Here is a 27192-nt window from a genome sequence, read left to right on the forward strand (position 1 = left end):
GTGAGTCCTTTGGGAAGAACGATACTTGGTCTTACCAAGTTTATTACTTGAACGATTCGGTCATACTTGCCGATTGAAAAACAAGTTTGTGACATCATATTTTGGTGTTCATAAATTTGTCCATCAATGCTTCTGTGGAGTACCATACCATTCCAGGTTAGGATCATTCCATTCAGGATATCCATACTGAGCAAGGAAGAATTCATCCAAGAACAGTCGCTTAAGATCTTCCCAAGAAGTAATTCACCCTGAAGGAAGACAATAAAGCCAATCCCTTGTTGCTCCTTGTAATGATTGCGAAAATGCCTTTAAGAACATATCGTCCTCCTGGACATGTGGAGGTTTCATTGAAGAGCAGATGATGTGGAAGTCCTCCAAATGTTGATGTGGGCATTCACTTGCAAAACCATGAAACTTAGGCAACAAATGTATCAGTCCAGTGTTGAGAACGCAATGAACATCATCCTCAGTAGGTGGAACCGACTCCCAAAGAGAACTCTCAGAAGTTGGAGGATGAGCCGTATTGTTCTCAGCATAAAAATCAGCATAATATAAATTACAATCAGAGTAACATGCAGAAAGAGAATCATAATTAGAGGCACTGGCAGAATAAGCACTATTCACATAACCAAAATAGGTAGACATGTAGAAGAAAGGGGGAAGGTAAAAGGAAAATGCTCAAAATGATGAAACAAAGAAAACATAACACAATTAAACACACAACACGCACACACAAAAACACACAAAAAACAGACACTAACACAACAAAAGACCTAAGACCGAACCGTCGGTCCCCGACAACGGCGCCAAAATTTGATCGGGGTTACACCCCATTCAAATTTGATGTGCATTAAGAATGTAGTATAGACTAGGAAGTGACTCCTAGGTCATCTCTCAAGGACCAAATGTGGTTCAGTCAATAGGTCAAACACGTAGCAGGGGGGGGGGGGTGGGTTGGTGAAGAGTTTTGTGAATGCAAATGAACTAAATTAAAACACGAATATAAACACGGAGGTAAACATTAAAATGATTGGTCATTAACTCAATTATTATGCTTCCAATCATAGATTAACGACAATTACACACTACTCTGATCCAAATCCAACACGAATCACCCAAATAAGCGAAGGCTAATCCAGTCTTCAAAATTACAAACTAAGCGAATTCAATGCACAAATCCAATCAGTCCTGCACCATACAACCTAATCAACTAAGCGAGGATTAAACACCGATTAGGCAACTAAGCGTATACCTAATCACAACCACAAAACAAATTGAATATTGAGCCAAATCAAAGCAGCGACATGACAGTTAAAGTGCAAGAGTCTCATAAATAAACTACTCTAACCTCTAATCCACATGAATAAACCAACTAAGAGAAGACCAATCATGCTATCATAATCGCGAACTAAGCGAACTCAATATACCTATTTCATCCAATGTGTTCTATACAGATTGATCAACTAAGCGAAGATGCAATCACCAATTGGGAAACTAAGCATATACCCATTGCAAGAGGAATATGAGGGAGCTGACACGGGACTGAATGGAGAGCGTTGACGAGCGGATTGAAGTAACGGTGACGATGTGTGATGAGAGAGAAGCACAGTGGAATGGAATATGGAAGGGAAAGAGTGTACTTGGAAGGTGGCTAGAGGGAGTCTTTGGACTCTCTAGCCTGACTTTCAAGAGAGAATTATTTCTGATTTCAGAAAATTTAATTCTCATTAATCTCAAAAGTAACAATACAATAGAGAAGCTGGGTATTTATAGTAACCCATGCTCCTTAAGAGCTAAACTATAAAAGGTAAAAATACAAAAGGAGGACTACGTCAAGTACGATTCCATCATACCCTCCCTCTTAAAAAAAAGATTTGTCCTCAAATCTGGCAATCGCCTTATGAAGAAGCTCCACACAATCTTTGGGAGCATGGCCATCTTGGAGTGGCCTTATTCTTTTATATTAACTTTTTCTTCCTCCTGGATCAAACACAAATCTGCAATAAACATCAAATATATTTTCAATTAATACCAATCCAAGAAAGAATTTTTCTATAAAAACAAGGAAATAAGAACTTCTAATATTTTGTTTAGTAGTCTTTGTAAATTTTAGAAGTCCAAATTCACTTTTGTCTTGAGTTATTTCTTTCCTTAAAGATAAGAATAACTCAAGATATGAATTGTCATATTTTGAAAAGGTTTGCATGGAATATGAGATGACAATTTGTTTGAAAGAGAAGTTAAAATTTAAAAAATAATCAATTATTGGAAAAGAAGTAAAGATTTGGAAACCTTCCCTTTTAGGTTCCATGGTTTTTGAAAGAATAGGATTTGCCATCTGGAACAATTTCTCCTTTTCTTTCTTCTTTCTTTCTCGCCTTTCTTTCTTTCCTTCTTCTTCTATTCTTTTATCTTCTTCTCTTTCTTCCTTTTCTTCTCTTCTTCTCTCTTCTTCTCTTCTTAATTCCTCTCTTCTTCTCTCTTCTCTTTTCTCTATTTCTTCTCTCTCTCTTCTCTTCTTCTTTCCTTTCTTCCTTTTCTTTTCTCTCAATCTCTCTTTCTCTTTTCTTATCCTTGATCTCCTTAAGTCTTGCCCTAAATTCTAATTCTTTACGAAGAAACCCATGATCATTTAAACTCTCAAGAAATGATTTTCCATCTTCAATGCAATCCCTAATTAGTTCTAGGTTTCTTTTAATGCTTGAAGGCACAAAATTTCTTCTCATGCAAGCTTTTAAATCATGCCAATCACGTATGGAGGACTTTCTACCTTTCTTAACATGATATTGTCTTTCATTCCACCACTCTCTTGCATGCACTTCTAACTTAGAGAGATATATACTAAGAACATAATATTCACTCTCTTCACAAAACCAAGGATTTATTTTATCAATTTCTTTTTCCCAAGCTAGGTATGTTAATGCACCTATGTCTTTACCAAAGGATGGAAGATTCCTAGCTTGTTTAAACATTTCATCAACTTTATCTAACCTAGAAGACCTATATGAACCATAAGAAGGCATCTTTGTTTTTAAAAGTTTTCTTAATTTAAAGGGTTCAAAACTTTCACTTAGACAAGTCCCAGGTAAGAGAGGTGAGCTAAAGAGCTGCTTAAGTACCAAGTCTTGCCTTGCCAGAAATGTCTTAGGCTACTAACTAATTACCCCTTAAACTAAAATCACCTTTAGAAACAAAGTACACAACTCAAACAATCACAAACAATTAAAAGACTAAACTCTCGGACTATAGTGTGATAAGGCTTAGAGTTTAATCCCTTTTAGCCTAAATCACCCCTAAACGTGAACACAATTAAACAAACAAAACACTTCAGAAACCAGCAGACTCTAATGACCCCTACGAGATACACAAATGAAGTCAATAGTAAAGTCTACTCCTATGGTGAAGCTTGTAGCTTTGGCTAACAAGACACATTCACCTGTCTAGCTATGCTAAAAAAAACATCAAAGCAATCAAGAAAAGTTGCCAAGAGTTTGAAAGAGCACCAAGGACTCTTCCAAAGAACTTGGACTTTATAAAAGGCCCTTTTACAAAACAAAAGCTAAGGCTAACAGTAGGCTAACACAAGCCAATTACAAACAAATTGAAGAAAACAATTACAAAGAAAACAAGCTGTGCTACTAGTCTTGTTCTTGAACGTCCTGGGTACGGTTCACTGCTGCAGGGCTTCACTTGATCAAAATATGGCCTTCAACTACCTCTCTCAGCTTAATCAAGAAATTAACTTGTCCAATCCTGCAACACAAATGAATCAAGGCTGCTGTCACTTACACCCTTAGTAAAACTAGTTTGCACAAAAATATAGGGCAGTAAGAACTTCCCTTTCTCTTGGCTGCACAAACTTTCTAGTAAGATTCTGCAGCTACTCAATTAAACTCTTGGACAATTTGAATTCCAATGAAAGCAACTCTGCACAGATAATTCATACCAATTCAGCAGATCAAGTAATTCAACAATGAACAATTTAAATCTAAAACAGTTTAAACAGTCAGAAGCAATTAAACTAGATAACTCCCTTTAGTTCAAAGCTTCCACATGAAGTGCTTAGGTTGCTGTTTTCTCAGTAAGTTTCTGCTCAAACTAAACTCTCAAATATCAGCTTTGCACACACCAAAATCAAACCAGATTCTATTAGACACATGCAAATGGTCATTATACCAGATTCAAAGAATGTAAAATCTAAGCTGAAACCGAACTGATTAACAACCACCCCAGTCTAATCAAAATCAGATTAATCCAATACAATGCAGAACAATTCCAATTTAGAATTCAGATTGGCTAATCCTAGTGTACAAAAAAACTGTCATACCAGATTCAACACTTGAAATTATGCTAATCAAAGACAAGCTATAACAAGAAGAGTTCAACCAAAACAAAAGCAAGTTAAGGTGAAAGAAACTCCCTTCAATTCAGATGGCTGCTACTGGTTGCTCAACGAATACACTCTTGTTGTTGTTAACCAGCCTTAGATCTCCTAGCTTTTGTCTACTCTTCCCTTTCACTCGGTCTGGTGCAACTGAGACATTGAATAATTCCTATTTGCTCTCAAACTGTTCCAAGTATTCTGCACAGTTAATTTTCAACCAAAATCAACAGGATATTCATTCAATATTATCATTTACATCACTTACAAGCTAAAACAGAATAGCAATTCACAACAAAGGGTAAGTTAGACAACTTCCCTATTTGAATGGTTGTTTCTAGCCTGTTTCAAGCTCCACACTGAGGTGTTCCTGCTACTGTTTCTTCAGTAATATTCTGCTCAACTAATGATTCATTCACATCAGCTCTGCACACATAAATCTCAACAAAATCCAGCAACAGAATCCAGCAAGTGCAAATGGACAGTGAATTAAATTCAGATTGGATGTAATTCAATGCAGAAACTAACCACCTAATTAATTCAAACGCCAAGTCAGAACTGGAATTTAGGTGCTTTAATCACTTCTTAAAACTGAAGGATGCATTGGCAAATCAAATAAATGGACAAAGAGTAATGTGAGGCAAATCAGAAATTGGCAGTTTTAAAACAGTGTTGTTGCACTTCCAGAAATGCTCATAAAACAATCAGCACATTATTTGAAAATCCTATGCATCTACCAAGTTCCCATAGGTCTTATCAAATCAGAATCAACATTCAACATGCCCAATTAAACCATGAAATCACAATTCATTTTCAAAACAGTGAATACATCATGAATTCAGCAAGCAATGTTTTAACTAAAATGAATGCAATGACAGTTTAAAGATTCACAAGCACAAATAACAGTTCCAGGAAATAAATAATCAATTAAAACAACAGTGATTGCAGTTGCAGTTGCAACAAATCATAGTTGCTCCAATCTAATTACTCCAATTTCTTTTCCTGCACAATGAACACAATCAACAAATAGTTAAATGAAACTGAACTCTCTTGCAAATGCCAAGGAATTTAGGCTAAATTAGCCGTACTAAGCTCACAGCACTGAGGTTTCTCTTTAAAAATTTAAAGCACATAAATGAAAAGGTTTGGAAGGGAGATTCTCCCTTGGCAGTTCAAGACTTGAGAGTCTTTTAGACCACCACCACCTAAGATGCTACCAAGCACACAAACCTTCTTTCAAATTCCAAAAACCAAAGTGTAAAAAACTTCTCATTTCAGAAAAAGGCTAGGCTAAACAGAGTAATGGACAATACAAGACAACCACCAAGAATGTAAGCACCAGATAATGAAACTGACAACACAGCAGATCTATTTCTTAAGACAACTCTAGATCAGATGAATAAAGCAATTAAAATTCAAATTAAGAACAGCAGATCAGAGTTCACACGTGAAAGACAAAACCAAGACATTCAACAATGACAAGCAAGAAACAAAACTTTTGATCAAAGTGAGCACTCAAACTAAACCTAACAATAGCTCTAGAAAAGATTAAAAACACAATAAAAAAAACCAAGCAAGTTGAATCAGAATATAAAATCACTATTCCAGTATTGACATTCTAAACTGTTTGAAGAAAGTTCTTAATTAAATCAGCTCAAATTGCAACATTCTTCACTTCTGATTTTGGAACCTCTATATTGAACTGCACAGGTTAAATTTCCTTTTACTTGTAAATTACACTTTTCACAACCTGTTTTTTTTTTTTTAAACAAATTCACAGACCTTAAGCTCTTGTCACAGTTCAATACGATGTATAAAACTCAAACAGATACAAATTTCAGTTATACTGATTCAACTTTGCTCAAAACAAACACAACATGGTGGTTTTGAAAATGGGAAATTCGTTCTAGCTGCAATTACTCAAATCTGACCCTTATAACACCTTGAATATGTCAAATAAAATTGGTTTATACTAGAATAGGGCACACAAAAACAGCAGCTATCACAGAAACTGGAATTTCACTTTTAAACAGCAAATTGTGCTTTAGAATAGCTCAAGTATACCACCAACTCTTATGTATTCAGAATTACAATGACTAAAAGCAACAATTAATATGACTCTAGAATTTGATGAAACTAGAAGCTTAATAATGAACTAATACTAAGCTGAATAGACACAGTCAAGAACATTAAAACAGACTTCAAAGAAAAACCAGTTCGGTGTGGATGGCCAAAAGAGAGACTAATGCTGCTGTAAGCATCTTGCACCCAAGCTCAATGCAACATTTCATAGCTTAATTGGTGTGCATTTTCTATCCACAAGCAGATTCAACTTTCAGCTCACAGAATTTCAAAAGTGCAATACAATTACATGTAATGGACAACATCAAAAACTCAAGACAGCTTTAGAGAAATGAAATGACATTAAAACTGCTGTTGAAGTCTGTCATCAAGCTCATTCAATTGAATGTCACTGCTTATGATGATGGACAGATCTTACTCAAAGCAAAAAAACTCAATTGAATCACAGTTAAACTTAGATTTAATTGACAATTAAAACAAACCACAAGACTAGAACATGACAGAATAAGATTCAGAAAATAAAAGACTCAAACAAATACTTGCACCGAATTAAAATGATCAAAACATTGACTCAAGGCTCAGAACAAGTCATAACACTCATAATAATGAAGGAAAATGATGAACAACTCTGAAATTGAACGAAACAAAACACAAAGAATCCCAACGAGACAAAACGAACAGAGGATGACATAAAATAGAAACGCGAATCATAATCAAAATGAACAAAACATGAATCAGACAAGACCGAATCGAAACAAAACGCAAAGAACAGAATCAAACCGAGACAAAATAAGATGAATGCATAGAGACGCGAAACAACGCAAGAACAGAAGACAACTCGAAACAGAGACGAACCGAGATACTTACCTTCGAAGCGTGTTCGACCTTGCTCTGATACCACTTGATGGACGAACGCCCGAGGAGAGGCCGACGACGCGACGCGGACTCCTTCGAAGCTTCCTCCAGAGATGAACGCAGCGGAAAGTACACGAAGCTCTAGATTCAGAGCTTACTCAAAGGAAACCTACTAAACTAAGAACAGACTCAAGAAAACCCTAAGATCTAAGGTTTAATCGGGAGATAACCCTAGAGACACGAAGGAAACCCTAGAAAAGGGGGAAAGCTCAAAATGAACCGATGAATCGGTTCAAACTCAAGATTAAACGGTGGGAAAGCTAGATTACTCAGAGGAAAGTGGATTAAACGGTAGAAAAGGGACAACAATCGGTGGAAAGTTTGGATCGAAGGTGAAACAAGGTTTTAATCGGTGGAAATCAAAAGAATTGGTGGAAGAAGATGGATCTGTGAGGAAAAAGAAGATTACCGTGATGGAAGCAATGGCTTATGACGAAGAGAGCTCTCGAGAGAGAGTGAGATGCTCTGTGATGTTCAAGGAATGTGCGAGAGTGAAATGCGAAATGAAATTTCGTTTCTGATTCGCGAGAGGAATATGAGGGAGCTGACGCGGGACTGAATGGAGAGCGCTGACGAGCGGATTGAAGTAACGGTGATGATGTGTGATGAGAGAGAAGCACGGTGGAATGGAATATGGAAGGGAAAGAGTGTGCTTGGAAGGTGGCTAGAGGGAGTCTTTGGACTCTCTAGCCTGACTTTCAAGAGAGAATTATTTCTGATTTCAGAAAATTTAATTCTCATTAATCTCAAAAGTAACAATACAATAGAGGAGCTGGGTATTTATAGTAACCCATGCTCCTTAAGAGCTAAACTATAAAAGGTAAAAATACAAAAGGAGGACTACGTCAAGTACGATTCCATCAAAAACAGTGAAAGTTACCTCTCTCTCTTGGTCCTTTAATGTTAGTAAGCCATAATCTACATGAATGTCAACCTTGGTTGTGTTCATGAATGGTCGTCTAAGAATGATTGGTATCTCTACATTTTCCTCCATCTCCATCACCACAAAATCCACTGGGAATTGAAGCTTATCAATTTTCACCACCACATCTTCTACCACACCATAAGGGTGTTTGATGGACCTGTCTGCCATTTGTAAGATTGTTTTTGTCGGTTTGACCTCTAGATCACCAATCTTCTTGAGCATAGATAGGGGCATTAGATTGATACTTTCTCCTAAGTCAACTAGAGCCTTCCCTATATCATAATTCTTAATGGTGCAAGGGATGGTGAAACTCCCCAGATCTTTCAATTTGGGAGGAAGTGTCTTCTGCAATATGGCACTGCAATTACCCTGCACTTCAATTGTTTCCTCATATAGATATTTCTTCTTTTTGAGGAATTGCTTCATGTGCTTATCATAAGCAGGAATTTGCTGAAGTGCTTCGGTCAAGGGTAGAGTAATCTCCAATTGCTTGAAGATCTCATTGAAACACTGACATTGCTTCTCTTTTGCAATCTTTGAACACTCCTTAGGGTAAGGAAGAATTTTCTCAATTTTTCTCTTTCCTCTCTCTACTTCTTCTTTTTCTTTTCTCTCTTCTTTCTCTTTTTCACTCAAACTTTCTTTTTCTTTTCTCTCTATTTTTCTCTCATCTTCTTCCTCTCTTTTTTCCTTTTCTTTTCTCTCTCTCTCTCTTCTTTTTCTTTCTCTTCTTCATCTAATTTTCTCTCATCTAAAATCTTACCCCTTCTAGTCATAATGGCATGACACTCCTCCTTAAGGTTAACTTCAATATTAGCCCCAAAATTTCTGTTAGGTGTCTCCTCTAACTTCTTGGCCAATTGACCAACCTGCATCTCCAAGTTCCTTATAGCAGCTTCATTGTTTTTCTGAGTGGAAAGACTTGCTGATGACAAATTTATGAACACCGAAAAATGGCGCCACAAACTTGTTTCACAATCGTCAAGTGTGACCGAATCGTATCAAGTAATAAAACTCAGTAAGACCAAGTATCGTTCTCCCAAAGGACTCACGGCCTAGTTAGTTATATGATTTGTTGATTATTTAAGACTTGTGAACAATTGATTGTAGGTTTAAAATGCAAAAGACAGTAATTAAACATGTATGCATGAATTTGATCAATGGAAAAGAGGAAAACAAACACTTTAATGAATTAAATGGATGAGTATGTTGTTGGGGTTATCAATTTCATCTTATCCACTCTCATATACTTTTAGGAATTCATCATTCTTTTCATCAATGCTAATGCCACTCTCTAAATCACCTTGCAAGAAGGCCTATCCTTAATTACGAGTTCATACAATTCCTTGCATTCCTAGTAATTAGTTCTAAAGTGCAGGAGCTTAAAGGCAACCAATATGCTATTGGGAGAAATTTCCCGGATGTAGATTTCCCCGTACGTTCCCATATCGACAAAATCAATAATCATGGCAATGAATGAGTTAAACAAAGCAAGCAATAAGCAAAGAGGAAAAACCCTAACTAAAGATGAAAGAAAGCATAAGTCTTAAAATAAGATGTTAAAACAAATTCCATATATGAGAGTTTCACAAGACTACATTGATTCTCCAACAACAATACAAGGTTTAGTTCATCATATTGATGGTGAAACTAGATGAACAATAATGAAAGAATGAAAGATAGAACTCTAGAAAGAGGAGGAGGTAGCCTGAGCATCCAAGATCTTCCTTCAAGGGTTGGAAAAGTGAGTGTTTGCTTCGTCTCAGCCAAAGATTCAAACCCTAGGACGTCCTAAAGCTTATATATTATTCTAAAATTACAGAAAATTAGGCCCAAGCCCAAAATAGTGTCGCTCAATGGTAAACCACCGCTCAACGGTAAGTGCGTGAGTTGTTTTTATCCCCTCAGCGGCCTTTTCACCCCTCAACGGAGTCAACGTGACTGCCTGAGTGCCGCTCAGCGGTAAACTACCGCTGAGCGGCAGTTGCGGCTTCTCCTTTTGCACTTTTTTTATGTCTTTTCTGATTCCATCTCTATCCTTCTTCACTTCTTTCACCAAATTCACCTTAAAACCTGCATAAAACACTGAAATCAAGCATAAACCTGTACAGCTCTTTTATTTCTAAAAATATACCCAAAAGCATGATTTCAAGCTAGTTTCTAAGTGTTAAAGGTTCCTTTTAGTATCAATTTTAAGCATGAAAATAACAGTTTTTCAACTGTTATCACAACCCCAAACTTAGAACTTTGCTTGTCCTCAAGCAAACAAGATGTAACTCAATCTTCTACCAAACCTTATAGTGGTTCACTCATTCAAAAATCTTCTTTTCAAGATAAGTAAAGACTTCAATCAAACTCATGACAAAGATTTCAATCAAGACGTGCACATGCTTTGGTGTTCACAAAGTTACTTAATATCCAACAAATGCTATTTTTCATGAATGATCAATCAACTAAACATGGATGTTCATGTGCTCAATGAATATTTCCTCACTAGGTAAAGTGTTTCACTCAAACACAAGTGTATAAGAGGTAATCACTCATTCACTCTACTATCACAATGTCACATGAATTGTCTTTGCCTTTCATTTAACCACAATCAAATAAATTCACAAGAATGCATCATCACAAGGACTTTTTCAATGGCTTATAATGTGGCTGGGCTAACAAGAAAATTGGTTTTTCTGGATCACAAAACCCTTGAGTTAAGAGAATCATATCAACACAATCATTCTTATTTATTCCCAACTTTCTTTTGCATTGAGCTTTGCTTTTTTCTTTTCTTTCTCTTTTTCTTTTTCTTTTCACATACTTAATTATTAGCTCTTAGCTCAATGCTTTCAATTTCCCTTTCTATTTTCCAACAACCCTAAACTTGAACATTTGCCAATACCACAAAATATTTTCTACTTAACTCAAGGTAAAGCTTTTCAACAAGGGTTTTCAAATCATGTTCAAGGCTAAGGGTTCAAAGGATGGAACACAATGTGTTCTCTTTTAGTGGCTAATCATGAAATTGGCTAATATAAGGGTTACCAACAAATGACCTTGATCATATGATGCAAACAAGCAAGTAATTCAATCATAGAAACCTGGGCAAAGTCATTCATGCTTCCAAAAGAATAGTATTCATTCACATAAACTCTGAAGCTCAAAACCTCACATATAAGCTCATTCACATTTGAAATAAACATCCTGCTTAATATCACAATCACAATCACAACATCTTGTTCACAAAGCTTGTGAATCACCTGTATAAGCATATAATGTACATCTCCACATCAATCAATATCAAAGCATCATCAAGCATTACTTTATCAAACAATCACAATCACAAGCAAACCATCATAACAGACAAAGTTTTCAATTGAGTACATCAAACCCTATTCTAAAAACATAAGTAAGTTCAGAACACTGGGTTGCCTCCCAGTAAGCGCTTGTTTAACGTCACGAGCCTGACCCAAAATCCACCAACACCCATCAGTAGGTGAAAAACTTTCTTACCAACACCCATCAGTAGGTATAACAAACCTAGTATCCTTCAGTGGATACTTAACCACCTAGCATCCTTCAGTAGATGTTATATCCTTGTAACAAAATTATAACAAAAACAAAAATACTCAAAAGTTCAAAATTACATCACCAAACCAAAAATTAAAAGTTCTTAAATCACTGGGTTGCCTCCCAGCAAGCGCTCTTTTAACGTCATTAGCTTGACCCAATAAAGTTCAAGTTCCTTCTTCTTAGTTGATGTCCATATTCCACCAACTCCTCAACTGCTTCCGGTGTACTGTTTTGACTCTTCTAGAATATGGAGACTCTATCTCTATCATCTCCTTTTCTTTATAGCCTTTCACAACCCACAACTTGTTTTTGAATCTCACAGGTGTACCCAGTTGGAGTTGTTCTTTCATCCAGTCATCAGGAACTTTTCTTCCTCTTCCAATCTTTTCTTTTTCGGTACCTGAAACAATAAACAATGTTTACCTTTAACCTTGGGCTTTTCATCTTGAGAGCTAGTCATGAGTACATCTTGAAATGCAGCTTTATGACTAGCTTCTTCCTCCTGCATCTGCCTCTCTTCTTTGAAGACATCTCCAACAACTCTCTCTTCTCTATCTTGGAGCACCACTATACCTTCGTTCACATCAATGATAGCTTTGGCCGTTTTCATAAACGGCCTTCCAAGAATAATGGGTATCTTTTCAGTCTCCATCTCCATCACCACAAAGTCTACCAAGAACTGGAGTTTGCCCACACAAACTATAATATCTTCTGCTATTCCACAAGGTTCCTTTGAAGATCCATATGGCATTACTAAGTTAACCTTTACAGGCTTCACATCAACATCACCGATCTGCTCCAGTAAAGAATAAGGTATCAAGTTAACACTTGATCCTAAATCGAGTAAGGCCTTGTTTATCCTTTTCTTCTCTATTGTGCATGGAATGGAGAAACCTCCTGGATCTTTTGCCTTTAGAGGGAATGGTTCCTTTTTAACAGCTTTATACTTCTTTGTATCATCATCTCTACGTCTTTTCTTTGTAGAGACTTCTTCCTCAGGTTTAGTATAAACTGCAATTTGTTGTAATATCTGATTCCAAGGTACATCATAGTCCACCATCTTGAATAATTCTGTAAAATCAAATTGCTTCTCTTGATTTATTGGAAAAGGAAAAATATCATTACTCTTTATCTCTCTTCTCTCTCCTTTCTCTTTTCTCTCTTCTTTTTCTTTTTCTCTCTCTTCTTTTTCTTTTTCTCTCTTTTCTTTTTCTCTCTTTTCTCTCTCTTCTTCTAACTCAACTCTCTCATCATTTGTACTCTCCACCACTTTGCATTCTTCCCTGGGGTTAACCTTAGTATTAGCCCCAAAATTTTTGTTTGGCCTCTCTTCCAACGGCTTGGTAATCTGACCCATTTGAGTCTCCCAATTCTTAATAGTAGCTTCAGTGCTCTTTTGAATAGACTCAGTTTTCTGTATGAACTGATGAAGAGTTTCTTCCATCCTTATTGACCTTTCATTAAGTATAGAAATTTGTTGCCATAAGGTTGGTTGTTGCTGTTGCTTATTGAATTTCCCCGTTTGTCCAGCTTGCCTAGTTTGTCCGTGACCAATACTTGGGTGTGGTTTCCACCCTTGATTAAAATTCCCCTGACGGTATTGATCGGCCATGAAGTTAACATCCTCTAAGGCTTCTACTGGAAAAGCGCGTTGACCATTGATATGGTCACCTCCACATAATTCACACAACTGTGATTGAGCCTATGCAACAGTCTTTAACTCTTTTGGCAGTTGTGCAAGTGTTTTTGTAAGAGTCTCCAATTGTTGAGTTAGTATCTTGTTTTGTGCTAGCAAGGCATCATGGGTTTGTAACTATACAACTCCTTTTTGTTGTATAGGAGCTCCTCTTTCACTGTTTAGCTCATTGTCACTAGTAGCCATATTGTCAATGATTTCTGTAGCTTCCTCTGGAGTTTTCCATTTGATATTTCCTCCTGCTGAGGCGTCAAGCATAATCTTGGTTTGTGAACCAAGACCTCCAAGGAAGATTAGGACGACTTGCACATCATCAAAGCCATGTGCGGGTGTCTTTCTTAATAAGCTTTTATACCTGTCCCATGCATGCCCCAGTGATTCTTCCATGCCTTGCCTGAATGATGAAATCTCTTGCTTTCCTTTATTTACTTTTGATTGTGGAAAGTATTTGTTTAGGAACTTGGTCACCACTGCTTCCCACTCTGTAAAGCTTTCTTCTGGAAAAGAATTTAACCAAAGGTTAGCGTTGCCTCCTAGTGAGAATGGAAACAAGCTAAGTTTGATTGCTTCGTCCGGAACCCCATTTATTTTCACCGTGTTGCAGATCTCATTAAAAGTTGTGAGGTGCTCATATGGGCTTTCGTGAGACAACCCATTAAATTGATTACTCTTCACCAGTTGAATTAATGCTGGCTTAACCTCCATGTTGGCTGCATTGACCCTTGGTCTTGCTATGCTGTTAAAGTGTTGAGGTCCAGCTATATTTGTGTAATCTGCAAGAGTTCTTTTGGCATTATTATTCTCCATATTGTCAGTGCTATGGTCAGAACCTTGTGGTGATGGTTGTAACAGAGTTTCCAGAGGAGGAAAAAGTTCTCTAGATGTACGGATTCTTCTCCTCCGTCTACTCTCGTCTAAACCTTCAAGAAGAGGTTCAGCAGTTTTCTTGCTCCTAGTTCGGATTGCTTCCTGCATACACAAGAAAACAAAACCCTAGAAAAATTGGTTAACACAAAAAGATATAAAAGAAGATATAAGATCAGAGATAAGAAGATAAAATAAAAAAAGAAAATAAAAATACAATAAAATAAAATAAAAACAGAAAACAAAAATAAAATAAAATAAAATAAAAATAAAAACAGAAAAAATAAAAACATAAATTCAAAATTCAAAATTCAAAATTCAAAATTCAAAATTCAAGTCAAAGATAATCAATAATCACACAAATGAACTAGTTAAACCACGAGTCCCCGGCAACGGCGCCAAAAACTTGACGACAAATTTATGAACACCGAAAAACGGCGCCACAAACTTGTTTAACTTTCGGTAAGTGTGACCGAATCGTATCAAGTAATAAAACTCGGTAAGACCAAGTATCGTTCTCCCAAAGGACTCACGGCCTAGTTAGTTATATGATTTGTTGATTATTTAAGACTTGTGAACAATTGATTGTAGGTTTAAAATGCAAAAGACAGTAATTAAACATGTATGCATGAATTTGATCAATGGAAAAGAGGAAAACAAACACTTTAATGAATTAAATGGATGAGTATGTTGTTGGGGTTATCAATTTCATCTTATCCACTCTCATATACTTTTAGGAATTCATCATTATTTTCATCAATGTTAATGCCACTCTCTAAATCACCTTGCAAGAAGGCCTATCCTTAATTACGAGTTCATACAATTCCTAGCATTCCTAGTAATTAGTTCTAAAGTGCAGGAGCTTAAAGGCAACCAATATGCTATTGGGAGAAATTCCCCAGATCTAGATTTCCCCGTACGTTCCCATATCGACAAAATCAATAATCATGGCAATGAATGAGTTAAACAAAGCAAGCAATAAGCAAAGAGGAAAAACCCTAACTAAAGATGAAAGAAAGCATAAGTCTTAAAATAAGATGTTAAAACAAATTCCATATATGAGAGTTTCACAAGACTACATTGATTCCTCAACAACAATACAAGGTTTAGTTCACCATATTCATGGTGAAACTAGATGAACAATAATGAAAGAATGAAAGATAGAACCCTAGAAAGAGGAGGAGGTAGCCTGAGCATCCAAGATCTTCCTTCAAGGGGTGGAAAAGTGAGTGTTTGCTTCGTCTCAACCAAGGATTCAAACCCTAGGACGTCCTAAAGCTTATATACTATTCTAAAATTACAGAAAATTAGGCCCAAGCCCAAAACAGTGCCGCTCAGCGGTAAACTACCACTCAGCGGTAAGTGCATGAGTTGTTTTTCTCCCCTCAGCGGCCTTTTCACCCCTCAGCGGAGCCAACGTGACTGCCTGAGTGCCGCTCAGCGGTAAACTACCGCTGAGCGGCAGTTGCGGCTTCTCCTTTTGCACTTTTTTGATGTCTTTTCTGATTCCATCTCTATCCTTCTTCACTCCGTTCACCACATTCACCTTAAAACCTGCATAAAACACTGAAATCAAGCACAAACCTGTCCAGGTCTCTTATTTCTAAAATTATACCCAAAAACATGATTTCAAGCTAGTTTCTAAGTGTTAAAGGTTCCTTTTAGTATCAATTTTAAGCATGAAAATAACAGTTTTTCAACTGTTATCACTTGCCTGTATGAATTGTTGGAGAGTGTCCTCAAGCTTTATAATTCTGTCAGATGAAGGGGGTTGTTGTTGACACTGTTGTTGTTGTTGTTGTGGTGGTGGTCTATTGAATTGCCCACCAGTTTGCCCAAACTGACTTTGTCCATTGCTAGGATGAGATTTCCACCCTTGATTATAATTGTTGGGACGAAACTGCTTACCCATGTAACTAACTTCTTCATTGATATTCTCAGGCACAACACATTGACCATTGATATGATCACCACCACATTGTTCACAAACCTGTTGTTGAACTTGTGAGATATTTTGGCACTCCTTTGGTGGCTGAGAAAGTTTCTTTGTCAACACTTCTAACTGTTGAGTGATAATCTTATTTTAAGCAAGCAAGGAATCATAAGATTGTAATTGTAACACTCCCTTAGGTTGTGATGAAGTTCCTCTTTCATTGTGTATTTCATTATTATTGGTAGCTATGTTTTCAATTAATTCATAGGCTTCCTTTGGAGTCTTGCACCTGATATTGCCTCTGATAACAGTTGAAAAACTGTTATTTTTATGCTTAAAATTGATACTAAAAGCAACCTTTAACACTTAGAAACTAGCTTAGAATCATGTTTTTGTTCATATTTTCATAAATAAGAGAGTGAGACAGGTTTATGCTTGATTTCAGTGTTTTATGCAGGTTTTAAGATGAATTTGATGAAAGAAGTGAAGAAGGATAGAGATGGAATCAGAAAAGAACTCAAAAAGTGCAAAAGAAGAGAAGCCGCAAGTACCGCTCAACGCTAGTTTACCGCTAAGCGACACTCAAGAACACCCATTGGCTCCGCTGAGGGGTGAAAGTGCAGCTGAGGGGAGATTTGACGATGCGCTGGTACCGCTGAGCGACAGTTTACTGCTGAGCGGTGGTATTTTGGGCTTAGGCCCACTTTTCTATAATATTGCGAATAGTATATAAGCTTTAGGACTTTCTAGGGTTTGTATCTTTGGCTGGAGACGAAGCAAACACATACCTTTCCACCCCTTGGAGGAAGATCTTGGATGCTAAAGCTACCTACTCATCTTTCTAGGGTTCTATCTTTCACTATTTCATTCTTGTTCATCTAGTTTCACCATGAATATGGTGAACTAAACTCTTCTTGTTGTTGGGGAATCAATGTAATCTTGTGAAACTCTCATATATGGAATTTTGTGTTTAAACATCATATCTTTGATACATGCTTTCTTTCATCATTAGTTAGGGTTTTTCCTCTTTGCTCAAAGCATGCATTGTTTAACTCATTCGATGTCATGATTATTGATTTTACTGATATGGACACATACGGTAAAATCTAGATCCAGGGAAATTCTCCCAAAAGTAATATTGCGTAGACATAGGGATATGAGGTTGGTTGCCTTTATGCTTCTGTGCTTCAGAATTAATTATTAGGGATGCTAGGAATTGTATGAACTCGTACTTAAGGATAGGCTTTCTTCGCTGAGACATCGGGTTTAAGGTAATTTAGAGAGCGGCATTAACGTTGATGAAATTGATTTTCCCAACAACATACTCATCCATATAATTCATTTCAAGTGTTTGTGTTCCTCTTGTCCATTGATCAAACTCATGCATACATGTTTACTTATTGTCTTTTGCATTTGAAACCACAAGAATTTGTTCACAAGTCTTAAATAATCAAGAAATCATATAACTAACTAGGTCGTGAGTCCTTTGGGAGAACGATACTTGGTCTTACCGAGTTTATTAATTGATACGATTCGATCACACTTGCCGAGGGTTAAACAAGTTTTTGGCACCATTTTTCGGTGTTCATAAATTTGTCATCAACCTCTCAGCGGCAATTTGTTGCTCAGAGGCAGTTTGCCGCTTAGCGGCACTTTCGTGTTGTGCTTTTCTTCTTCCTAACTTGACCTAGGTGCCTCCTACTCATGCCCTTCACTTGCTCCCTGCAATTAAATTCTCAGATCACTCATGCATCCAAATCCCTATCATGCAACTAAAGCAGAACAAACAACAAAAATATAATCAATCAACTGGGTTGCCTCCCAAGTTGCGCTTGTTTAACGTCACGAGCCTGACCCAGACATCCACCAACACCCATCAGTAGGTGTCAAACCTAGTATCCTTCAATAGATACTTAACCACCTAGCATCCTTCAGTAGATGTTATACCCAAAAATTTACAGAAATAATGTCCAAATTTATAGAAATTTACAAAACCAAAATAAAATCAAAAGAAAAATTGTCCTCAAATCACTGGAATGCCTTCCAGCAAGCGCTCTTTTAATGTCACTAGCTTGACCTAATAAAGCTCATGTTCCATCTTCATGGTTGATGTTCATATCACACCAACTCATCAACTGCTTCTGGTCCACTTTTCTGACTCTTCTGGAATGTGGAGACTCTATCTCTATAACCTCATTTTCTTTGTAGTCTTTCACAACCCACAACTTGTTTTTGAATTTCACAGGTTTACCAAGTTGGAGTCGTTCTTGCATCCAGTCATCATGGACCTTTCTTCCTTTCCCAATCTTTTCTTCTTCCTGTACCTGAAACAAAAAAAAAATGTTTACCTTTGACCTTTGGCTTTTCATCTTGATGGCTAGTCATGAGTACATCTTGATATGTAGCTTTATGACTAGCTTCTTCTTCCTGCATCTGCCTCTCTTCTTTGAAGACATATACAACAACTTTTTCTTCTCGGTCTTGGAACACCACTATGCCTTCATCCACATCAATGATGACTTTGGCTGTTTTCATAAACGGTCTTCCGAGAATAATGGGTATCATCTCATCCTCCATTTTCATCACCACAAAGTCCACAAAGAACTGTAGTTTGCCTACACAAATTATAACATCTTCTGCTATACCATAGGGATTCTTTGAGGATCCATCTGCCATTAATAAATTCATCTTTATAGGCTTCACATCAAGATCACCAATCTGCTCAAGTAAGGAATAAAGCATCAAGTTAACACTTGACCCTAAATCAAGTAAAGCCTTCTTTATCCTTTTCTTCCCTATAGCGCATGGAATGGAGAAACCTCTTGGATCTTTTGCTTTAAGAGGGAATGGCTTCTTTTTAACAGCTTTATACTCCTTTGTCTCATCATCTCTACGTCTTTTCTTTGTAGAGACTTCTTCCTCAGGCTTTGTATAAATTGCAATGTGCTGTAATATCTCCTTAAAAGGTACATCATTATCCAACATCTTAAATATTTTTGTAAAGTCAAATTGTTTATCATGATCTGTTGGAAAAGGAAGAATGTCTTCACTCTTTATCTCTCTTATCTCTTCTTTTTCTTTTCTCTCTTCTTTTTCTTTTTCTCTCTTTTTTCTCTCTTCTTTTTCTTTCTCTCTTTCTAACTCAACTGTTTCAACATTTGCACTCACTAACACCTTACATTCTTCCCTAGGGTTAGCCTCATTATTAGCCCCAAAATTTTTGTCAGGCCTTTCTTCCAACTGCTTAGTAATTTGACCCACTTGCATCTCCAAGTTCTTAATAGCAGCTTCAGTGCTCTTTTGAATGGATGCAGTTTCCTGTATGAATTGCTGAAGAGTTTCTTCCATCCTTATTGATCTTTCATTAAGTGTAGCCATTTGTTGCCATAAGGTTGGTTGTTGTTGTTGCTTGTTGAATTGCCCTGATTATCCAGCTTTCCCACTTTGTCCTTGACCAATACTTGGGTGTGGTTTCCACCCTTGACTGAAATTCCCCTGACGGTATGGAAATTGATTGGCCATGAAGTTAACATCCTCTAAAGCTTCCACTAGAAAGGCGCATTGACCATTGATATGGTCACCACCACATAATTCACACATCTGTGGCTGAACCTGTGCAACAGTCTTTAACTCTTTTGGCAGTTGTGCAAGTGCCTTTGTGAGATTCTCCAATTGCTGAGTTATTATCTTGTTCTAAGCTAACAAGGCATCATTGGATTGCAACTGTAGAACTCCTTTTTTTTTAATAGAAGCTCCTCTTTCACTGTTCAGCTCATTATCATTAGTAGCCATGTTTTCAATTATTTTCGTGGCTTCCTCTAGAGTCTTTCATTTGATATTGCCTCCAGCTGAGGCGTCTAGCATCAACTTGGTTTGTGAGCCAAGACCTCCAAGGAAGAATAGAACTACTTCTACTTCGTCAAATCCATGCGTGGGAGTCTTTCTTAATAGGCTTTTGTATTTGTCCCATGCATGACCTAGTAATTCCTCCATGCCTTGCCTGAAAGATGATATCTCTTGCTTCCCTTTGTTTACCTTGGATTGTGGGAAGTATTTGTTCAAGAACTTTGTCACCACAGCTTCCCACTCTGTAAAGCTCTCTTCTGGAAAAGAGTTCAACCAAAGCTTAGCGTTGCCTCCCAATGAGAATGGAAACAGGCTAAGTTTGATTGCTTCGTCAGGCACCCCATTTATCTTCACTGTATTGCAAAATTTCATTAAAGGTTGTTAGGTGCTCATATGGGCTTTCACGAGACAACCCATTAAATTGGTTACTTTTAACCAGTTGGATTAATGTCGGTTTCACCTCAATATTAGCTGCATTGACTCTCGGTCTTCCTATGCTATTGAAATGCTTAGGGCCAACTACATTAGTGTAATCTGCAAGAGTCCGTCTAACATTATTATTCTCCATCTCCTCAGTGCTATGGTAAGAACCTTGTGGTGAAGGTTGTAAAAGAATTTCTGGAGGAGGGAAAAGTTCTCTAGATGTACGGATTCTTCTCCTCCGTCTACTCTCGTCTAAGCCTTCAAGAGGTTTCGAGGTTTTCTTGTTTCTAGTTCAAATTGCTTCCTACATACACAAGAAAACCAGTCCCTAGAAAAATTTGTTAGCACAAAAAGATATAGAAGATATAAAATAAGAGATAAGAAAATAAAATAAAAACAGAAAAATAAAAATAGAAAATAGAAAAATAGAAACAGAAAACAAAAAAAATAAAAAAAGAAAAATAAAATAAAATAATAACCGAAAAAAATAGAAAATAGAAAATAAAATAAAATAAAATAATAACCGAAAAATAAAAACAGAAAATAAAAACAAATATTCAAATTTCAAAATTCAAAATTTCAAAATTCAAAATTCAAAATTCAAGTCAAAGATAATCAATAATCACACAAATAAACTAGTTAAACCACGAGTCCCCGGCAACGGCGCCAAAAACTTGATGATAAATTTATGAACACCGAAAAACGGCGCCAAAAACTTGTTTAACCCTCGGCAAGTGTGACCGAATCGTATCAAGTAATAACCTCGGTAAGACCAAGTATCATTCTCCCAAAGGACTCACAACCTAGTTAGTTATGTGATTTCTTGATTATTTAAGACTTGTGAATAAATGGTTATAGGTTTCAAATGCAAAAAACAAAAAGTAAACATGTATGCATGTGATGATCAATGGGAAAGAAGAACACAAACACTGAACGAATTATATGGATGAGTATGTTGTTGGGATAATCAATTTCATCTTATCTACAATCATATATTTTAGGAATTCATCATTGTTTTCATCAATGTTAATTCCACTCTCTGAATTACCTTAAACCCGATGTCTCGGCGAAGAAAGCCTATCCTTAATTATGAGTTCATAGAATTCCTAGCATCCCTAATAATTAATTCTGAAGCACAGAAGCTTAAAGGCAACCAACCCTCATATCCCTACGTCTAGGCAATATTGCTTTTGGGAGAATTTCCCCGGATCTAGATTTTACCGTATGTGTCCATATCAATAAAACCAATAATCATGACATCGAATGAGTTAAACAATGCATGCTTTGAGCAAAGAGGAAAAACCCTAACTAAAGATGAAAGAAAGCATGTATCATAGATATGATGTTTAAACACAAAATTCCATATATGAGAGCTTCAAAAGATTACATTGATTCCCTAACAACTACAAGAGTTTAGTTCACCATATTCATGGTGAAACTAGATGAAATACAATGAAATAGTGAAAGATAGAACCCTAGAAAGATGAGTAGGTAGCCTTAGCATCCAAGATCTTCCTCCAAGGGGTGGAAAGGTGTGTGTTTTCTTCATACTCTGCCCAAGATACAAACCCTAGGAAGTCATAAAGCTTATATACTATTCGAAATATTACAGAAAAGTGAGCCTAAGCCCAAAATAATGACGCTCAGCGGTAAACTACTGATAACAGTTGAAAAACTGTTATTTTCATGCTTGAAATTCATATTAAAAGCAACCTTTAACACTTAGAAACTAGCTTGAAATCATGCTTTTATTCATATTTTCAGAAATAAGAGAGCTGGACAGGTTTATGTTTGATTTCAGTGTTTTTGTGCAAGTTTTAAGGTGAATTTGGTGAAAGAAGTGAAGAAGGAGAGAGATGAAATCAGAAAAGACATCAAAAACTGCAAAAGGATAAGCCGCAACTGTCGCTCAGCGGCAGTTTACCGCTGAGCGGCACTCAGAAGCTCACGGGGGATCCGCTGAGGGGCAAAATGGCCGCTGAGGGGAAGAAACCAACTCACGCACTTACCGCTGAGCGGTACTTTACCGCTGAGCGGCACACTTATGGGCTTAGGCCTAAATTTTCTGTAATTTTAGAATAGTATATAAGCTTTAGGACGTCCTAGGGTTTGTATCTTTGGCAAAAACGAAGCAAACACTCTCTCTTCCACCCCTTTGAAAGAGGATCTTGGATGCTCAGGCTACCTCTTCACCTTTCTAGGGTTTTATCTTTCATTCTTTCATTATTATTCATCTAGTTTCACCATGAATATGGTGAACTAAACCTTGTATTGTTGTTGGCGAATCAATGTAGTCTTGTGAAACTCTCATATATGGAATTTGTTTTTACATCTTATATTTAAGACCTATGCTTTCTTTCATCATTAGTTAGGGTTTTTCCTCTTTGCTCAATGCTTGCTTTGTTTAACTCATTCAATGCATGATTATTGATTTTGTCGATACGGGAACGTACGGGGAAGTCTAGATTCGGGGAATTTCTCCCAATAGTATATTGGTTGCCGTTAAGCTCCTGCACTAAAAGAACTAATTATTAGGAATGCTAGGAATCGTATGAACTCGTAATTAGGGATAGGCCTTCTTGCAAGGTAATTTAGAGAGTAGCATTAACAATGATGAAAAGAATGTTGAATTCCTAAAGTATATGAGAGTGGATAAGATGAAATTGATAACCCCAACAACATACTCATCCATATATTCCATTGAAGTGTTTGTATTTTGTTTTAGCCATTGATCACATTCATGCATACATGTTTATTTTCTGTTTTGCATATTAAACTCCACTTTTTTCGTTCTTAAGTCTTAAATAATCAACGAATCACATAACTAAACTAGGCCGTGAGTCATTTGGGAGAACGATACTTGGTCTTACCGAGTTTATTACTTGAAACGATTCGGTCACACTTGCCGATTGTTCAACAAGTTTGTGGCGCCGTTTTTCGGTGTTCATAAATTTGTCATTAAGTTTTTGGTGCCGTTGCTGGGGACTCGTGGTTTAACTGGTTAATTTGTGTGATTATTGATTATCTTTGAGTTTAATTTTGAATTTCTGTTTTTGTTTTTATTTTTCTGTTTTTGTTTTATTTTATTTTATTTTATTTTATTTTATTTCATTTTATTTTATTTTATTCTCTGAATCTTATATCTTCTCCTATATCTTTTTGTGCTAACCAAATATTCTAGGGTTTTGTGTTCTTGTGTATGCAGGAGACAATTCGAACTAGGAGCAAGATAACTGCAGAACCTCTTCTTGAAGGTTTAGACGAGAGTAGACGGAGGAGAAGAATCCGAAGATCTAGAGAACTTTTCCCTCCTCCGGAAACTCTGTTGCAACCATCACCACAAGGTTCTGACCATAGTACAGAAAATATGGAGAACAATAATATCAGAAGAACTCTTGCTGATTACACCAAGACAGCTGGACCTCAGCACTTTAACAGTATAGCTAGACCTAGAGTCAATGCAGCCAACATGGAGGTCAAACCAGCATTGATCCAACTGGTGAAGAGCAATCAATTCAATGGGTTATCTCATGAAAGCCCATATGAGCACCTCACTACATTTAATGAGATCTGCAACACAGTGAAAATCAATGGGGTGCCAGATGAAGTGATCAAACTTAGCTTGTTTCCTTTCTCATTAGGAGGCAATGCTAAGCTTTGGTTAAATTCTTTTCCAGAGGGAAGTTTCACAGAGTGGGAAGCAGTGGTAACCAAGTTTCTAAATAAATACTTCCCACAATCAAAGGTGAACAAAGGCAAGCAAGAGATTTCTTCATTCAGGCAGGGCATGGAAGAATCACTGGGTCATGCATGGGATAGATACAAAAGCTTGCTACGAAAAACACCCATGCATGGATTCGATGAAGTGGAAGTAGTCCTTACCTTCCTTGGAGATCTTGGTTCACAAACCAAGATGATGCTTGATGCCTGATAACAGTTGAAAAACTGTTATTTTCATGATTAAAATTGACACTAAAAGCAACCTTTACACTTAGAAACTAGCTTGAAATCATGCTTTTCTTCATGTTTTTAGAAATAAGAGAGCTGGACAGGTTTATGCTTGATTTCAGTGTTTTTGTGCAGGTTTTAAGGTGAATTTGGTGAAAGAAGTGAAGAAGGAGAGAGATGAAATCAGAAAAGACAACAAAAAGTGCAAAAAGGAGAAGCTGAAGTCACCGCTCAGCGGCAGTTTACCGCTGAGCGGCACTCAGGAGCTTGCGGGAGGTCCGCTGAGGGGCAAAATGGCCGCTGAGGGGAGAAAACAAGTCACGCACTCACCGCTGAGCGGTAGTTTACCGCTGAGCGGCACTCTGGAAGTCACGTGAGGTCCGCTGAGGGGCAAAATGGCCGCTGAGGGGAGAAAACAAGTCACGTACTCACCGCTGAGCGGTATTTTACCGCTGAGCAGCACTTTAATGGGCTTGGACTTGACTTTTTGTAATTTACGAATGATATATAAGCTTTAGCGTTTCCTAGGGTTAGGTATCTCTGGCTGGAACGAAGCAAACACTCTCTCTTCCACCCCTTTGAAGGAGGATCTTGGATGCTGAGGCTTCCTCTTCACCTTTTTAGGGTTTATTCTTTCATTCTTTCATTGTAATTCATCTAGGTTCACCATGAATATGGTGAACTAAACTTTGTATGTTTGTTGGGGAATCAATGTAATCTTGTGAAACTCTGATATATGGAATCTGTTTTTACATCTTTTAATTAAGACTTATGCTTTCTTTCATCATTAGTTAGGGTTTTTCCTCTTTGCTTAATGCTTGCATTGTTTAACTCATTCGATGCATGATTATTGGTTTTGTCGATACGGGCACGTACGGGGAAGTCTAGATCCGGGGAATTTCTCCCAATTTTATATTGGTTGTCGTTAAGCTCCTGCACTTATGAACTGATCATTAGGAATGCTAGGAATTGTATGAACTCGTGATTAGGGAGAAGCCTTCTGGAAAGGTACATTAGAGAGTGGCATTAACAATGATGATTTGACTGTTGAATTCCTAAAAATATATGAGAGTGGATAAGATGAAATTGACCCAACAACATATTCATATCTATATTTCATTGAAAGTGTTTATCTTTTGCTTTTTGCCAGTGATCAAAATTCATGCATACATGTTTATTTTCTGTCTTGCATATTAAACTCCAAATATTTTGTTTGTAAGTCTTAGTTAATCAAGAAACCACATAACTAAACTAGGCCGTGAGTCCTTTGGGAAGAACGATACTTGGTCTTACCAAGTTTATTACTTGAACGATTCGGTCATACTTGCCGATTGAAAACAAGTTTGTGACATCATAATTTGGTGTTCATAAATTTGTCCATCAAGTTTTTGGCGCCGTTGCCGGGGACTCTGGTTTAACTGGTTAATTTGTGTGATTATTGATTATCTTTGACTTATTTTTTTTATTTTATTTTTAAATTTCGAATTTATTTTATTTTATTTTATTTTTTTTGTTTTCTGTTTTTCTGTTTTCTGTCTTTATTTTCTGAATCTTATATCTTCTTTTATATCTTTTTGTGCTAACCAAATCTTTTCTAGGGTTTTGTGTTCTTGTGTATGCAGGAGGCAATTCGAACTAGGAGCAAGAAAACAACAGAACCTCTGCTTGAAGGATTAGAAGACAGTAGACGGAGGAGAAGAATCAGAACATCTAGAGAACTTTTCCCTCCTCCGGAAACTCTGTTGCAACCATCACCACAAGGTTCTGACAATAGCACAGAAAATATGGAGAATAATAATATCAGAAGAACTCTTGCTGATTACACCAATGTAGCTGGACCTCAACACTTTAACAGCATAGCTAGACCTAGAGTCAATGCAGCCAATATGGAGGTCAAACCAACACTGATCCAACTGGTGAAGAGTAATCAATTTAATGGGTTATCTCATGAAAGCCCATATGAGCACCTTACTACATTTAATGAAATTTGCAACACAGTGAAAATCAATGGGGTGCCAGACGAAGCAATCAAACTTAGTTTGTTTCCTTTCTCATTGGGAGGCAATGCTAAGCTTTGGTTGAACTCTTTTCCAGAAGGAAGTTTCACAGAGTGGGAAGCAGTGGTAACAAAGTTTTTGAACAAGTACTTTCCACAATCAAAGGTGACAAAAGGCAAGCAAGAGATATCTTCATTTAAGCAGGGCATGGAAGAATCACTGGGGCATGCATGGGATAGATACAAAAGTCTGCTAAGAAAAACACCCACGCATGGCTTTGAAGAACAGGAAGTAGTCTTAACTTTCCTTGGAGGGCTTGGTTCACAAACCAAGATGATGCTTGATGCCTCAGCAGGAGGCAATATTAAATGGAAAACTCCAGAGGAAGCTATAGAAATCATTGACAACATGGCTACTAGTGATAATGAGCTCAACAGTGAAAGAGGAGTTCCTATGCAACAAAAAGGGGTTCTCCAATTACAGACACATGATGCCTTGCTAGCTCAAAATAAAATTCTAACTCAACAGCTGGAGACTCTGACTAAAACTCTTGCACAATTACCTAAAGAGTTGAAAACTGCTGCATAGGTACAAACCCAGTTGTGCGAATTATGTGGA

Source organism: Vigna umbellata, chromosome 5, assembly GCF_029865625.1.
Source record: "Vigna umbellata cultivar VRB3 chromosome 5, Vumbellata_1.0, whole genome shotgun sequence".
NCBI lineage: Eukaryota > Viridiplantae > Streptophyta > Magnoliopsida > Fabales > Fabaceae > Vigna > Vigna umbellata.